The sequence below is a fragment of the Mirounga angustirostris genome, unplaced genomic scaffold, assembly GCF_029215605.1.
Source record: "Mirounga angustirostris isolate CCGP_5_RB_7025 unplaced genomic scaffold, mMirAng1.0.hap1 SCAF_13, whole genome shotgun sequence".
Taxonomy (NCBI): domain Eukaryota; kingdom Metazoa; phylum Chordata; class Mammalia; order Carnivora; family Phocidae; genus Mirounga; species Mirounga angustirostris.
In genome coordinates, this window is record NW_026991721.1 from 72,353,170 (window position 1) to 72,360,666 (window position 7,497).

Genomic DNA, 7,497 nt, shown 5'->3' on the forward strand with positions numbered 1-7,497 from the left:
ACCGTGGTCAGTAAACATTAGTTTCCTGGCGAACGTTCCTGGCAGCTGATGCTGAGCTCTTGCTGAAGATGAACACCAGCCTGGGGCAGCGATTCCCACGGCCCATGAATTCACCCTCCGGCTCAGTTTGTCTTTCTGTTGAAAAGAGCCCTGTGGTCAGAGCTCATCGGGTCTACCCCTCCCTTGTAGAGTGAAGGATGGTGAGGCCCAGAGAGGGGTGGCCAAGTATAAGCCCCTAGGTCAGTACTCCCTTCCCAGGGCTCTTTCTACTGTACTGGGCCTGCTTCCAAGCCTGCCGCCCATGGCAGCTGGTTAATCCCTCGCTGGGCCGAGGGCAGTCTGTGTGCAGCACCGTCAGCTGGGAAATTGGGCTCCTCACCAAGCCAGTGAGTCACCCCTGAACACTGATTGAGTTGGCCCAGGGAGCCAAAGATGATGTGTTTTTCCCTAGATACAAAGCTCCAGGGAGGAGACTTCACGACTTCAAACTCAGCTCAGCTGCAAGATGAGGTTGGCATTCATTCATTCAACAAAGGCTTTTCAACCTCCTACTGTGACCGATGGCAGATATAAAGTTGAACAAACCAGTGGGCCCTGGGCTTCATGGAGTTTCCTGGGTATGTTGGTGGCCAAAGGGCGGGGGAGGCTGAGAAGGACTAAGGCTTTGTTTCCATCCATCAGTGCGCTGCCCCTAGCCGTGTGCTCAGTCTGAGGCTCAGGCTAACCAGCCTCCGAGGTCTAACGTCTGTGCTTCTGGGATCATACTGTCCCACACTAGATCCTTAGACCCCAGACAGAAGAAGGAATTAGTATTTGTTGAGCACCTGCATGCCAGGCATTTAAAAATACACATTAGCTCACTACATCTTCACAAGCTCATGAGAATGTTCCCTTTGTTTTGGGATGAGGGACCTAATCAAGGGGTTATGGGAATGGGTGCTTCAGAAAAGCTGCCAGACTTCTGTCTGACCTCTGTATGACCCTGGTCCCTGATTCAGCTGGTCCTTGGTCTCCTCATCTATAATATCTATATCAGCATGGCGTTTTTGGTGAGGATCAAAGTACATCGTCTAAATAAAGACCCTAGATGTTGTGCCAGCACAGAGAAAACACTTAATTCTTGTTAAAAAAAAAAAAAAAAAAAAAGTCTAACAGCCTTTTCTTTGTTCACAAAGTAAACCACATTTGAATACTAGAAAAGCCCAAACTCTTGGAGCAGAATGAAAGGCAGCTTAGCATCCTGGAAAAGCTCAATTTGAGCTCTGATCAGAAAATCTGGCTTGGCGCCTTAGCTCTAACACTTACAAGAGGTGACTGCGTGAAAGTCACTTAAAATGTTTTTCCTCTTACCAGAGTCCCCCTTTCAGGGCTGTTGTGAAAATTCAATGAAATGAGGCACCTGGCTCCACTGAATAGGAGCTCGACAAATAGTAGCTGCGAATCTTACCTCAAATAGAAACCCACTCACAACAGCTGAGGACAAGGGAAACTGCAGTGTCTTCATAGAACCCAATGGCCAGACATTTGGCTGGGTAAGTATCTGGAAAGGTCATTGCTAAGACAGGAAAACCTTCACCTTTTCCAAGAGCAGCTGTTCACCCTGCCCTTAATCCCCCAGGGTTGGGGCAGCAGAGAGCAAGGATCAGGACGGTAGCTTAGGGCTTTCCAGAACGACTGAGGAGTGTCCCTGACTCAGCGAGAGCGCCTGAAGATGAGCCAGATGGGCCCTGTGGGCATGAACCTGTGAGCATTTGCAGCAGAGGCTGGAGAAGCTTCCCGGGACCCCCAGCCCCCCGGGGCCTTGTGCTGACAGAGATGAGGGTCACACATCAGGGCCCCTGTTCCTGCCGGGTGCGTGGGTGGGCGCTGCGCACCGTTCCTGGCCTCAGGGTGGGAGGAGTGAGGCCCCAGGCAGGACCCTGATCCTGTTGCTCTCCCCATTTCTTCCTTTTGGGTTACCCCTCTCCCCCCTCCCCCAGGGCCTTGCTCTGCCCACTTACTGGTTTTAGGATGGAATCATTCAGGAAGAGGAAGAGTGTCATATTTTTCTAACACATACATTTTTCTAGCAAGCTGTGACGTTTTAGTCAAACAGTACTCACTTGAGAGGCATTGTTTTTGGGGTGGATTTAGAGGGTTAAGGGGAGGGGGTTGTAAGGCTGGCAGGCTGGCTCCTAGTATGGTTTTGCTGCATGATTTCAGGGCTCCTCAACCTCCTTACAACTCCATATTCAACTGAAAAATGGGGATAGTATCACCCACCTCAGAAGCCCCTTGTGAGGCTTAACTGAGGGAAGACATGGAAAGAGCTTCCATGCCCGGCACCACTGAAGTCTGTTAGCTCTCCTTCCTCGAGTCAAATCCCCTGTGTTTGCCACATAATATACCCTCAGACAGTCATCTTTTACTACCTTTTCAGGCTCCTGGTGATGGTCTCACAATGAGAATCTATCCCATTTACTGACTCTGAAAGGAGGCCCGTGAATTTAGGCTTCTGAGGATTCTAGAATCCACACCCAAAGGAGTCTGGTAGGCTGGCAGGCTCGTAGAAACCCACACCCTATGGCAGATGTTACTGTTTCCAATGTTGTGGTTAAGTCAGAGAACACAGGAAGTTCTTGGGCCAGAGGATGCTCAGTATAAATTAGCCATTCCTATCATTACCAGTATTATGCACAGAGCATGGCATCCTGAAGAAACCAACTTTCTATTGGAGTATGCCCAAATCCCATACCCAAAACAGAATTATTGTTTCCATGGATAGCTTCATGTGCATTTTTTCCTTGTACGCAATTGAAGCTACTCAGGAGATAGAGTGTTTGCCTCAAAGCTCATTGTCGATTCCAGCAGATCTCATTTGGATGAACTTCAGAAAAAGAGACATGGATTGCAGCCAGGCACCCCCTGTGCACAGTTAACTGAGCCTATTAGAACAGTGAACTACTAAAATTTAATGCAAAAGTTCTGCTGGGCTTCACCCAGAGTTTTATAGGGCTCTGAAGTCCAAACTGCCCATAGAAATCACTTTTTGTGACCGAAATGTGACCCATCAAAAGGATGTGATGAAGATAAAATTCAGGCAGTTCTGAACCAGAGCCAGGGGAGACTGGGAGACCATAGCCAAGTTATGTCTCGGCGTTATAAGACATATGTAGCCATAAAATGAACATAACATCCAGAAACCATCTTGCCAGAAGTCAGGAATTTTCTGCAAGGGAAAAAAAAAAAGGGAAGTTGTTGGGCAAGAGAAGACATCTTAAATCTCTTTTGTTGTCAGAATCACCATGTTGCCACAGGCCAGGTCCCAGGCTCCCTCACACGCGGAGCAGAGCAGGTAGAGACTGACGGTTTGCCCCATCCGTAGTCTTTGCAACAGTTTTGAATTGGACAGTTAAATAACATAGCTATGTGTCCATTCACTCATCAACAAATACGTATTACTACTAAATGCCTTCCTTCTTGGGACGCCTGGGTGGTTCAGTCGTTAAGTGTCTGCCTTCGGCTCAGGTCATGATCTCAAGGTTCTAGGATCGAGCCCCGCATTGGGCTCCCTGCTCAGCGGGGAGCCTGCTTCTCCCTCTCCCACTCCCCCTGCTTGTGCTCTCTCTCTCTCTGACAAATAAATAAAATCTTAAAAAAAAATAAATAAATGCCTTCCTTCTTGAAATGTCACAACCCTGTCTCCCATTCCCATATGGTGACACCTTCCTCTTCCATTCTTCTTGTAACTCCTTATTTACTGCCTCAGAAATCCACAGCAAGCACTGTGGGATAATTTACACAATATCCAGGATCTGCGTGGTGGGCTATGCGTGTTTTTACATCTTTATTTCCTTTTATGCAATGTGATAAATGAGTATTATAGAGAGCCCAAACTGAAGACCTGAATTTGAAGGTTTGGTGATGGCATGCTGAATACAATTTCAGAGCTCGAAGTTTGGATCCTCCTTATATACGTTAAACCAATATTAGACACACTGCTCCTTCAACTACCCTTACCTCAGCTTTTCTCCCCTACTGCGCGATGAGCTCTTTTGATTCTCTGTATATCCCTTGTCTGCCTGGAGTGATTAAGGAGGGCACGTGATGTCATGAGCACTGGGTATTGTAGAAGACTGATGAATCACGGACCTCTACCTCTGAAACTAATAATACGTTATATGTAAGTTAATTGAATTTAAATAAAAAATAAATTTTAAAAAAGAGAGAGAGAATGGGAAACTGTGAACAGTTGAACCGGTGGTTCTCACAGCGTAATCCCTGGATCAGCAACAGCAATAGCACCAGGCAGCTGGTAGAAATGCAAACCCTTGGTCCCCACCCCAGACCTACTGAATCAGAAACTCTGGGGGTGGGGCCAGCTATCTTCACCAACTGTTTGAACAACCAGATGATCCTGAAGCTTGGAACAACTGGATCAAGCTGTTGCATAGAATGGAAGGCACCAACTTTTGGTGATAAATTAAGCACCTCTATGAAGTATCTGTTTAGCCCAGGCTAAGCTAAGGATTCCCTGGGAGCACTCCCAGCAGGTGACTGCAGGCTTTGTCCTGCCTTCTCACTTTTCAGGGGCTCCCAGAAAAGGGCATTCCTTACCAGGAGAAAATAGCAGTCTTGTTGTCCACATTCTCACCCCTCCCACTTTCCAGTGTCCTTGGGGACGTCAACATCAGTGCCCTCTGTGTGCGCCGCTTCAGTGTTTCTCTATCTACAGGGAAACGGAAATATTTCTTCCCACAAAAAGATTAGGATACGTTTCATATTAAGAGTGAAGTCTTTTAAAAATCTGCTTGGACATATTGCATTATCAGGTCATGAAAAATTGAGTGGGAAGGAACAAGACACCTTTGTTTATGGATATAGAGCAGAGGCAAGGTTAAATGTACCCCCACCTGTGTCTTTGCAGGGGGTCCACCATATCCTGGGAGGAGGGAGCTCTTAAATAAGTTCAGTCCCGGTCAGCCCCTGACATAGCCCTACTTGTCTAACTTTCTCTTCCACGTGATTTCAGAAGCCAAACCAGGGCAGGGGCAGGGCCTGGAGGTTGAGTCGGCCTGACTGCAGCCACTGGAGAGGCCAAGGAAGCGGCAAGCCCGGAAGTGATGCAGAGTCTCCTCCAGGCAGCAAACCAAGCCTGCTCTCAAATAAATGCCAGCAGCATGAAACCATAGGGGTTGTTTATCTCTTTTTTTGCTTTCAACATAAAAATAACCACAATTTTTAAATGTCAAAAGAGAGAGAGAAACAAATGTATCATTTCAAAAGCCTAACCTAATGGCTACTGTAGGTTTTTGCATGAGCTTTTCAGAGCCATTTGCACTCTGTGCTGAAGTATGCCTGGCGTTTTGCAGGGTGGTCTTCTCTCTTAACCTTGATGCATTTTCTCCAGGTTGTTGCCAGGCCAATCCTGCAATCTAACCAGAAGACTGCCCTAGAATCCTGGAATATCAGAATGATATAGGACTCTGGAGATCATCTTCTCAAGAAATTCTTAGCTAGTTCTTCAGAGATGGGCTTCAGGCTCTTAGTGTCACTCCTGAAATTATTTGCAGAATTCTACCAGCAGCATGTGCATGTACATCTTCCCTTCCCTTCCCTTTTCTTTCTTTCTTTTCTTTCTTTTCTTCCTTCCTTTCTTCTTCCTTCCTTTCGTCTTCCTTCCTTTCTTCCTTCCTTCCTTTCTTCTTCCTTCCTTTCTTCCTTTCTTCCTTCCTTCCTTTCTTCCTTCCTTCCTTTCTTCCTTCCTTTCTTCCTTCCTTCCTTCCTTCTTTCTCTCTCTCTTTCTTTCTTTCTCTCTCTCTCTCTTTCTTTCTTTCTCTTTCTTTTTCTTCCTTCCTTCCTTCCTTTCTTTCCTTCCTTTCTTTCCTTCCTTCTTTCCTTCCTTCCTTTCTTTCCTTCCTTCCTTCCTTTCTTTCCTTTCTTTCTTTCTTTCCTTTCTTCCTTTCTTTCCTTTCTTTCTTTCTTTCCTTTCTTTCTTTCCTTTCTTTCTTTCTTTCCTTTCTTTCTTTCTTTCCTTTCTTTCTTTCTTTCCTTCCTTTCTTTCTTTCCTTCCTTCCTTTCTTTCTTTCCTTTCTTTCTTTCTTTTCTTTCTTTCTTTTCTTTTTCTTTCTTTCTCTCTCTCTCTTTCTTTTTTTTTAAGATTTTATTTATTTATTTATTTGTCAGAGAGAGAGAGAGCACAAGAAGGGGGAGAAGCAGGCAGAGGGAGAAGCAGGTTCCCTGCTGAGCAGGGAGCCCGATGCGGGACTTGATTCCAGGACCCTGAGATCATGACCTGAGCCGAAGGCAGATGCTTAACTGGCTGAGCCACTCAGGCGTCCCCATGTACATCTTTCTAGGGATAACTGCTATCTCTGTTTTTCATATGATCTTCCAAGAAATTTAAACCCCCCAAATGGTATCCATTCTTTCTACGAGGGCCACTGTGTACAGCCCTTCAGGCTGTTCCTTACACAATTCTCGGGGTTGGGGGTGGGGAGTCATAGACTGTAACACCCTCTAGAAGTGTGCAATGCACAACTGTACGCCCATGGATGATGGGCCTGCATTCTATTCTATACTCATTTTATGGTTAGCACCAAAGAGCTGAGAAGTGATTTGCCCTTTCCCTGCTTCCATAACTCTTTGCTTATATTTCCCTCATCACTTAGATTATTTTAAATGACATTAGTAGGTACGTCTAATTCTCGAATTCAGTATTAAGAAATCCACTGTTGCACCTATTGTCATATTTTCCAGTGTCAGTTTTATTACTAACAAAATCAGTATTTTATTCTCCCCGAATCCAACTCCTTTCTATTTTTCAGTTGGTTCCCAAACTCAGGTACACAAGAGGAATGCTATTTATTGTCCCCTAAATCTTTTTTTCTTTTTTTAAGATTTTATTTATTTATTTGACACAGAGAGACACAGCGAGAGAGGGAACACAAGCAGGGGGAGTGGGAGTGGGAGAGGGAGAAGTAGGTTCCCTGCTGAGCAAGGAGCCCGATGCAGGGCTCGATCCCAGGACCCTGGAATCATGACCTGAGTCGAAGGCAGACGCTTAACAACTGAGCCACCCAGGCACCCCTTTTGTCCCCTAAATCTTAAGGATGTTCATGACAAGCCGAGCAACAATTCATGAATAAAAGAAGTATAAAATTATCTGTACAAGGCAGTAAGGACTAAGGACCTAATGAAAAATTAATTCCTTCTCTAATTCTAGCTGCTAGAAATAGTTTCCTTAAGGGTATTTTCATACTTTGTTATTTCTCTATTTAGAAGCCTCAACTCCCCCTTCTATTAAATGTTGCAAGGGCTTCTATCAATTTTATCAATCAATAGCTGATGCTTACAGTTCTAAAAACACAATTACGTTAGTTCATGTCTCAACAGGAAGAATAGGTGTCCTCTTCATTTTACACAAAGAGAAAAAAATCAGACTAGGGAGATGGAGTGACTAGACTTTGTGAATGGTACAGCTGGGACTCAAATAAGGTGCATCTGACCTGAAATTCA